The sequence below is a fragment of the Delphinapterus leucas genome, chromosome 12 (assembly GCF_059928025.1).
Source record: "Delphinapterus leucas isolate spDelLeu-1000000601 "Yukka" chromosome 12, BTC_Dleu_Yukka2, whole genome shotgun sequence".
Classification (NCBI taxonomy): Eukaryota; Metazoa; Chordata; class Mammalia; order Artiodactyla; family Monodontidae; genus Delphinapterus; species Delphinapterus leucas.
In genome coordinates, this window is record NC_143140.1 from 45,465,223 (window position 1) to 45,474,258 (window position 9,036).

The 9,036-nt window shown below is 45.7% G+C and overlaps 1 protein-coding gene across 1 annotated transcript in view; it reads left to right on the top strand.

Annotated features, from left to right (window-relative positions):
* SOBP (sine oculis binding protein homolog) overlaps positions 1–8,830 on the top strand; it is a 161,177-nt gene extending 152,347 nt beyond the window's left edge. Inside the window, exon 7 of the mRNA XM_022553636.3 lies at positions 5,786–8,830. The gene's annotated coding sequence lies outside the window, so the exon portion shown is untranslated. The remainder of the gene's footprint in view (positions 1–5,785) is intronic.
* The last annotated feature ends 206 nt before the right edge of the window (positions 8,831–9,036 follow it).

The following is a 9,036-nucleotide window of genomic DNA, read 5'->3' on the forward strand; positions in this document are numbered from 1 at the left end:
ACCGGCATCAGCTAGTTTGTGTATTGGATAGGACTTGAATGAAAATGCAATTATTATTTCTTAGCAAACAGTTTCTCGGAGTTTTGTCTCTAAGGCCCCTGCCAACTTTGACATTGTGACCCCTGCTTGTCAGGGTGAGGAAGGGGAGAGGTGAAACCTGGGCTAGGGGATAGCACTCCGAGGCGAGCATGGACTTTGAGGTCGTAGGAGCTGGACTTCGATCCAGTTTGGCCCCTTTCTAGCTGGTGACCTTGAGCAAATAAGTTCCTTAACCTTCTTGGGAAAGTTTCCTCATCTGTAAAATGGAGACAGTAATAAATACTTCATAGCATTGTTGTGTCAATGAAATAAGTATATAAAATATATTTGTTTTTAAGTGAAATAAATATATAAAAGTGCCTAGCACAGTATTTGACATTAAGTGCTCAGTAAATGTAACTTTCTTTGAAAACACTGCAGCTTTCCCAAACCATAATAGGAAGTGCTTGGTCTTGAAATCCAGGCGGCATAGGGCTTGAGGCTCTTATTCAAAATTTCTTGTAAAACATAAGCTATATCATGTAATTCTTCATTTTATTTCTCTCTTTCACGAATGCATGCAGCCACTTGCTCCAGTGCATTTGTAAAAATGTGTGCAGTTAGTCATGAATCCCTGCCTGCTTTTAGAAAAGGACCAGAGACAGGGTAATTTGTTTAGCTTAAACTCCCAGGTTTTAAAAAAAGATTTGAGGTGGCTAAAGAGATCCATTGTCCAGGGTGAAGATAAAGGCTTTTGCAAGTGCACAAGAGGGGGTTCTGTGGCTCAGGGTTCTTTGTCCCCCAAGATCTTGTAGAGGTCAGCAAGATAGCACTGGCCACTCATATGAATAAACAGGTCTCTCTGCCCATTTAACTCCTAGAACCAGCTAAGCAAAGAAAACCGAAATTTAAATTTGTAAAACAAAAAATTAAAGATGGAGTTATCTCAGTAGGGGGTCTTGTATGGTTGGGATTTTTATTGATTAAAGAGTAAAATAAGAGATATTGCTAAAGGGGAAAATTATAAAAAAGAAAAGCAAGGCCTCACGTTTGGTTTAATTTTCTTTCTTTTAAATAATTTGAGCCTTAGCTTATCAGAGCCAGGCCGTGGGCAGCTCAGTGGTGCTGGAGCTCACCCTTGGCCCTACTCCCCTCTCCTCACCATGGGTTATTTCCCATAGCAATCATGCTAGAGAAGCGATGTTTTTAAATTACTTTCATCAATTAGCAAGCTATAAGAAAAGAGATACCATCCACTTCGTAAATGAAAACGGTTTCCAACTTGGTAAAAGCCATTTCAGAACTCTTCATGAAGCGATGGTCGATGGAGGAGAGAGGGAGCCATTTTTTGGCAAAACCTCACCAAGCCGTAGCCCTTTCCGGGATGGGCTTGATGCAGAGACCGCTGTCTGGCATCACACCTAGCCTTATCAGCTGGTGCAGGCGGCTCTGTTCATTGACCACGGGGTTCTACCCTTGTGAGCGTCCCAGAATAGCTGTGGCTACCTGAGAGCAATCCAGTCCTCAGGGACTCATTATTGTCCCAGATAAACAGCGTGGCCGAAGCCAGCACGTAATAGCTGTATTTAACCGTGATAAGTGATGGGCCGATGTGCCCGAGTGGCATCACGGGCAGGGCTGGGGTAACTGGACAAAGGCAAGCCGGCCTGGCAGCGGGCATCTCTTGTACATCATAGGGTTGATGCCACAGGATTTTGGACTCTGGGGAATAAATATGATGGACCTGGAGAGCTTGCCTTCTAGACAGGTAAGACAGGACAGACCTACTGGATTTTGATTATGCTAATGACAGAGGTATTTGAGGAAGCAAAGAAGAATAAAAGTTCAGAAAACAGATTAGATTAATGAAGGCAGGCTGCCTGCTGGAGGTGGAATCTTGTGCCATGGAGGGACTATGATGGGATGTAGAATAAGACAGACATTTTCTTTGGATACACATTTACTTTTGGGAATGGTTGCCTGGAAATTATAAAATTTCCTTTTAAATGCAACCCGCATACATCTTAGGCTGTAAAGGTCAGAGAAGAAAAGGTGAGGATGATGGTATGTTGACAGTATCAACACTGAAAGAAGTTATTAGTACTCAGGCCTATTTTTGTTCTCTACGACACTCTGACAATGCTTATGCGATAAGGGAGAAGTAACTCAGTCACATTCTTAGCAATGCTTTCCTGATGGAAAGGGAAATTGCCGGTGGTCAGAGGCTTGTTCAGGGCACTTGGTGTGCAGCTGAGTCCATGAGGGAGAGACTTTATTCTTCTGGCCAGAAGGGGCAGCTGGGCCTGGAGTTCTGCAGACGCTGACCGTACATGCCTGCTGGAGACCACGCACTGTGGAGCTGGTCTTCATACACGGTGCAACGTGGTCCACGGGATGGGATGTGTGTGTGTGTGTGTGTGTGTGTGTGTGTGTGATGTTCCGCATGGCAGGGCTCTGGGTTGTCCTGCCTTCAGACAAGCCCCAATTCAGAGGAAAACCCAAATGTGAGGCACAAGTAGAACCACTTCCCCAGAACCCCCTGCACTAAGGGACACTCCAGAAATCTCTGCCAGAGGTGAGAGTGTGTCTATGTGATTAATAGAAAGGAGACCCTTTCTGAAACTTGGGACTAGAGATAGAGGATAGAGGATAGAGAAACGAATAGTCTTTCTTATACATGGATAACTGTGTACCACCATACCTGATGATGGCTTTGGTCCAAAGATCCTACAATCCCAGAATATGAGAGATGGAAGATGTAATAGAAAATCTCACCCATGCCTTCATTTCACAGAGGAAGAATCCAGGCTTGGGGAGGTTAAGGAATAGGTCCAAGGTCACGCGGCTACGTAGGGTTCATGCTGTAACCTGTGTCTCTGTCTCACATATTGTAGAAATTTCCCCTTTACTCAGATCAAGAAATTTAGACAGAGAGGACCGACTGTTCTCTAAGACACCTCTGCTTAGCAGGGGCTGAGTCGGAACGGACTTGGGCTCTGGAACTTCCTGCCATGATCACTTTCTAAAACTCCAAGGTCACTTCCTCCCCACTTTTGAGTTTCACACCTTGCAAACAAATAACTCTCAGGAAAGTGATGCCCAAGCTTGCTTCTTCATTTTCATTGATTCCTGTGTCGCCAACATGGGGGCTGCCCTGAACCAGCCAGAGTCAGGAGGACAGGGGAGGGGGCCTTCAGTTTACCCCCTCCTCAAATGTTATCTGCCGAGAGGGACTTGCACTGCCACCATCTGGCCTGGGTGGGTGTCCCAGACACGGCAAGTGTGCGGTGAGAGGGATGGAAGCAGCGCAAATCCTCCCTTTGCCATTCTCTTGAAATAAGCGTGGCGTGAGGAGGCTTTCCAAGCAGCAGGAGTGGGGCTGCAAACAATAGAGTGCGGTGCAGCTGCACCCGGTAGAACTTTGGGGGAAAACACATATTATTTACCAGACAATAATAGATACCAGAGAATAATAATGATTATTAGAGTGTTTGGGATGGCAAACGCTGTAGTTAAGGTTCCAGAATGGCTCTCATTATAACCCCGTTTTCCTAGCCCCGTATGAAAGCCTTGAGATTTTCTCTAGGTAGGCTGATGCTGTCCATGTTTGGCCTTTGTCCAAAGGCGATTTCAATGTAAGGAAACTTATTTGAGAAATAGTCCTCTTTGGGGGGTTCATGATTACATTAAAGAAACAATTTACACCCTTGAAAAAGCAGTTGCAGTGTTCTTGAGTGAGGAATTCAAAATGGTGGTGTTTCTCAGTCACTGGAAGAAACCGTTAAACACTGTTTTTTTCCCTTTTCCTTTTTTAAAGAAGGATTCAGAGCTCCTCTCTGACTACAAGATTTGGTCACTCTTAGTCCCAAGCCCAGAGGTAGGGATGGTTTCTCTCCCTCCAAAGCAAGTTCCAGGCTGTGCTTCCTAAACAAAAGTAAATCCTGCTCAGAAGCAGCTGCAGTATGTCTTAGGATCCATTTGGGTCCATTTCCAAGGCCTCTTCCCAATCCTTTGTGACTTCTCATTTGTTGGTGGCTCTTGGTGTTTTTGTTTCTGTACCTCTTCTCACCATTATGTCTTAGAAAGAAAGAAGGAAAGGAAGGGAGGGAGGGAGGGAGGGAGGAAGGAAGGAAGGAAGGTAAAAAGAAAGAGAGAGAAAGAGGAAGGAAGGAGAGAAAGAGAGAAAGAACGAAGAGGAAGAAAAGAAAGAGATTAAAGTGAGCTCTTTATTCCAAGAGAAATACCCACATTTCCAAATCTGACCATGCCAAATGAAAAGGTTTCCATGACCTTGTAATTCCACTCCCATTGCATATTTGTGGTGTTTTGCATTTTCACTTTGGTTATTTAATATACATATTAAATGCACACAGATCTGGTGATTTAATGTGATTTGGGGAACTCAGGCATTTCCTGTCATGCACATTCAGATTTTCAAACCTTGTTTTTGGCTGATCATTATTATGGTTACCATTAACACCAGTATTTGGATAGCAGGGTTCAAAGCACAAGCTTGGACCTAGTCCTCCCAATGGGCATTTTGACCTCCTCACGCTTGTGCTAAATTCACGCTACAGACACTCTGAACACTCCAGTTCTCTTTGTGGCCTCTATTTCTTCGTCTATAAAATGCGGGAAACTGTGTATATTATCTCTGGGGTCCCTTCAAGTTCTACATTCTATCACCTGAAATTATTTGTTCACTGGTCTAGGAATAATCTCAACAGTTGTAAAGATGTTTACAAGTCCTCTCCCACCACCTCACGTTAGCCAAATTTTCCCATTCACATATCTGACATCCCCATTTATTGGCAGGAAAAAAAAGCGCACCGTTTTGGGACATGGGGGACAAGAGCTGTTTGATTCTCATTCATTTGACAAATGTGTGTTGAGCTGAATACATTTGTCCCCGGGTGCAGGGATTTGAGCAAAACAGACACAGCCCCAGACCTCAGGGACTTCACAGTTTAGTTGGACGACTTCTGAATGGCTGCTTCCTGGGGCTGATGGAGTGTCCTTAGGAGGTTTCAAGCCAAGGGACTGGTAGCAAATGAAATAAGCCAGTAAGGATAAGAGAGGCAGAGCCCAACAGTCCTATTCAGACCTTCTGCCCTGGGATCCCAGTCCTATGCTTGGTCTGGATGTGAAGCGATGTGAGTGGCTCACCTTTGTCAGGCAAGACCCACAGAGAGGGGCACTTCTTCCAGCTCAGTCGCCCCTGTAGGAAACCTCTGAAGAGTGGTCTCTGTGCCCCAGGAATTTTTCACGTGCTAAAAAGTCCATCTCATGGCCTCCCTCCTTTGCAGCAGACGCTAGGGCTGTTACACGGGGTACAGGCTTGAGGTCCGCAACACCAGGGTCCCCCGATGACCTTGCCTGGCTTTGGGATGCCCTTGGGCAACTCCAAAGACCTCCTGCCAGTTAAGCGTGCAGTAACGTGGAGAGTGAATGTTGCTGGGTTGCAAAGGATGCTGCTGCAGGCTTTGGGTGAGGGCGTGGTGCTCCATGCTCATTATGGTATTCCAAAAAGCGACTCGAGTTTCATTTCCTCACACAAAGCTGGCAGGGCTGATCCTGCGCAGAACCGTGAATGAAAGTCGTGTGGAAATCAGGCTGCGCCACCCCAGTGCTGGGGCCTTGTTGTAAGTCTGACCTGACAGCTGGAGAGTGTGCTGCTCTGACTCATGCCCGGGTTCTCCCCAGCCTGGGGGGTGGGGGGTAGTTTGGTCTAGTGGATTCTAACAAACCCCTCTTCCTCATTTTCTAGGAACGCTCACTCACAGGGTACCTTGCATGGAGAGAGGGCGCAGAGCAAACCATGTCTCGCCATCCAGTGACACCAGCTGGTCAGCTCACCACCCCCTCTGGCTAAAACTCAAGCAAATAAAGCCGCTTCCTGTCATTAAGCATCTCAGAGGAAGCAGCCCTCCCTCGGTGGCCTCTAGCCCAGAGAAGCCAGCACGTCTTGGACCCACCAAGCGGGCCCAGCCTTCCTGCTGCCACCATCTCTGCTTCTCCCCAGAGGAACTTAGGGATTTTGCCCCTGGTTTAAAAGAAAAAACAAAAACAAAAACAAAAAAAAAACGACAAAACACCAACAAGCCACAAGGACCAATGTAGGTATTCTCCCTGCCTCATCTTCAAGGCTCATAGGGTGAGGCTGGGAGATGATACAGATTTGAAAACAAAAATCGTTTTTTAATCTTTTTAAAAACTGCTGTGGTTTTGCTGCTACACGAAGAATTGTGATTTGCATTGTACGGTTTTGGACCTATACTGTTCACGTTTTGACGGCGGAGAGGGATCATACTGGAGTCCCAATGCTTCAGATTCATCTCTGTCCTGCCTAGGATGCACTTTTAAATGAAGAGTTAAAATATTTTATTGGCTAATATACTTTTCTTGTTATTTTTACAAAGGCCACCTTTATCCTTTTTAATGCCATATTTTCAGTGTTACACTTTTATGGCTTTTAATTTTCGATCTGACAGATGTAAGAAGCAGCATGAATAGTTTATACTGTGGTTTTTCAGAGACTGAATGCCAAGAGAACTCGGTAAATGTTTATTCTTCTCAGCTTTCTCCTTAAATTCCCTTAAATAGCGCCCCATTTGGGAACAGAGCAAGAGTGTTGAACTGAAGACCAAAATGCCCTCAAGGTGTAAAATAATCCGAGGGGGAATATTTGCTGGGCGTCACGAAAGACTTGGATGAAATTTCAACCCTGATGGCTTTCGGTGATCCAGGAAGTCAGTGAAGCAATCTCTCTATACGCAGAGCCCTTTCATGATAATTAGAATGGTATGGACAAACCAATGAAAACAGGAGGGAAAGTGAGAAAGCTCACCCATGATTCTGTTTCACTGTTTGCTTTCTCCTGTCATGGTTAAGAGAAATGTGCAATTCGATCCTCAATCAGTGGGTGGAGGATAACAGGGTAGATTTTCTTGTGTGCACTTGTACAGTTGTAGCTGCGAGTCCAGAAGTCCTCTAGAGCATGTGTACTGGCACTGAGTTGGTGAGACAGTCGTAGAGTATCCCATTCTGATGAGTACAAAAAAAAAAAAAAAAAAAGAAAAAAGAAGAAAAAAAACAAAAAAAAGAAGAAAACTAAAAAAAAAAAAAAATCAAATCACCTTGTGATTCAGTGTATCTGTTTACTAACTCCAATAAAGCAATTGTTCCCTCTGGAGGGGTCCAGGTGCCCCCGCCCACAGGCCGCTGAGCCAGCAGCAGCGGGGCGGTGGGGTGTGGTGGGCAGGCGAGGCCAAGACAGAGTCACGCTGGCCTTGAAGCACCACGGGGCCGTGGATGCGGTGTACATACTGTATTTCTATATCCTCCTTTGTACAGAGTCACTTAACAAGTCAAGCTACTGTTTTACAGGTGCTCCTTATTTATTAGAGCTGTGAGAGCTTGGGGACACACCTGGCGAGCGAGCTCGCTTTTTAAAAATGAAATTGGGGAGCAAGGGAAGGGGGCGGGAGGGAGGGGAAGCTCGCAAGTCTGGGGAGAGATTTATAAAAGTGAACAAAAGGAAAACTTCCAGCAGCCGATTAAACCAACCAACCGACCCTAACACCTAACTTGTCCACGCAGGATGCAGAAGCCCCACCTCTGGGTGCCCCTTTCCCTGCGGGGCCCCCAGCATTTTCCTCTCTCCCTGACCAGTGTCCGATTCATCAAACAAAAATAAATCTCTAAGAAAGAAAAATGCACTTACATGTGCTTATTTTGCTTTTCTCATTATTATGGCTATTGTTGTTATTTTCCTTGTTACAGAAGGTGTTCATTTCTTTCCCCCAGGGAAATTTTTTTTTAAATAAAGCTAGTAAGTTTTAAAAGATGTTGAAATATCAGGGTGATGCTGGCCCTTCCCAACCTGCATCTCTGCAAACAAGAGCCCACCTGGCCTGTTCAATGGTCTGCTTCCCCACCGTGTCCATTGTTGACAACACACAGTGCGTGTGGAGTGGGCTTTGGGGCCTGTAGACTGGGGTGTCCCTTACCAAGTGCTCTCCAAGTCCTGATGTTTTTCAGCTCCAAGGGCTCTGGTCGAAGGCTCAGGAAGCACCATGCAGCAGAAGCAAACCTCCCCAGTGGACTCTGGTCCCGTTAGTACATCATTTCACTGTAGGTCGGGAGTGCTCCTGTGAACGAGAGGGGTCAATCTGGTTTTGCTTTGGTACCTGAATTAACATCAGAAAGTTTCTAAGATGGAAAGTACATTGATACCTAGTTCTAATCAATGAAGATCTAGCCTAATCTTCTTGTTCTACATGTGAAAAAAACTGAAGCCTAGAAAAGTGAATTGACCTGTCCAGAGTCCACACTGAGTTGGTTTAACTTGTCAGAAAACAAATGTTCATTAAAAAGTTAAGCACTGGGACTTCCCTGGTGGCACAGTGGTTAAGAATCTGCCTGCCAATTTAGAGGACACAGGTTCGAGCCCTGGTCTGGAACCATCCCACATGCAGCAGAGCAACTAAGCCCGTGTGCCACAACTACTGAGCCCACGTGCCACAACTACTGAAGCCCGCGTGCCTAGAGCCCGTGCTCTGAAACAAGAGAAGCCACCGCAACGAGAAGCCTGCGCACCACACCGAAGACCCAACACAGCCAGAAAAAACCTAAATAAATAAATTTATATATATAAAAAAAAGGCACCATCAGCAATCTTCTCTATATAACCATTCTAGGAGTGGATTCTGGTGACCCGGTTTCTTTCTCTCGTGGAGCCCGAGTGATCTCGGAGGCTCCTGGTGTGGGGTTATGGTTATGACTCCATGGGAACTCCTCAGCCCCAGCCGAGGCCACGCAGGGGCGGGCACCCAGCTGGGGTTGTCTGGTGCAAAGTCTCTGATAGCGTTATTCAGCTGGACTTGGCCATAGACGCAATCGCCCAGGGTATTGATTTTGCTTTTGTCTGTAGTCCAAGATTGTCCAGCAAACATGTTGACCCTTCAGGAAACAAAAGGTCCCTTTGTTCCAACAAGAAAAGATTCCGTGGCATCTCAT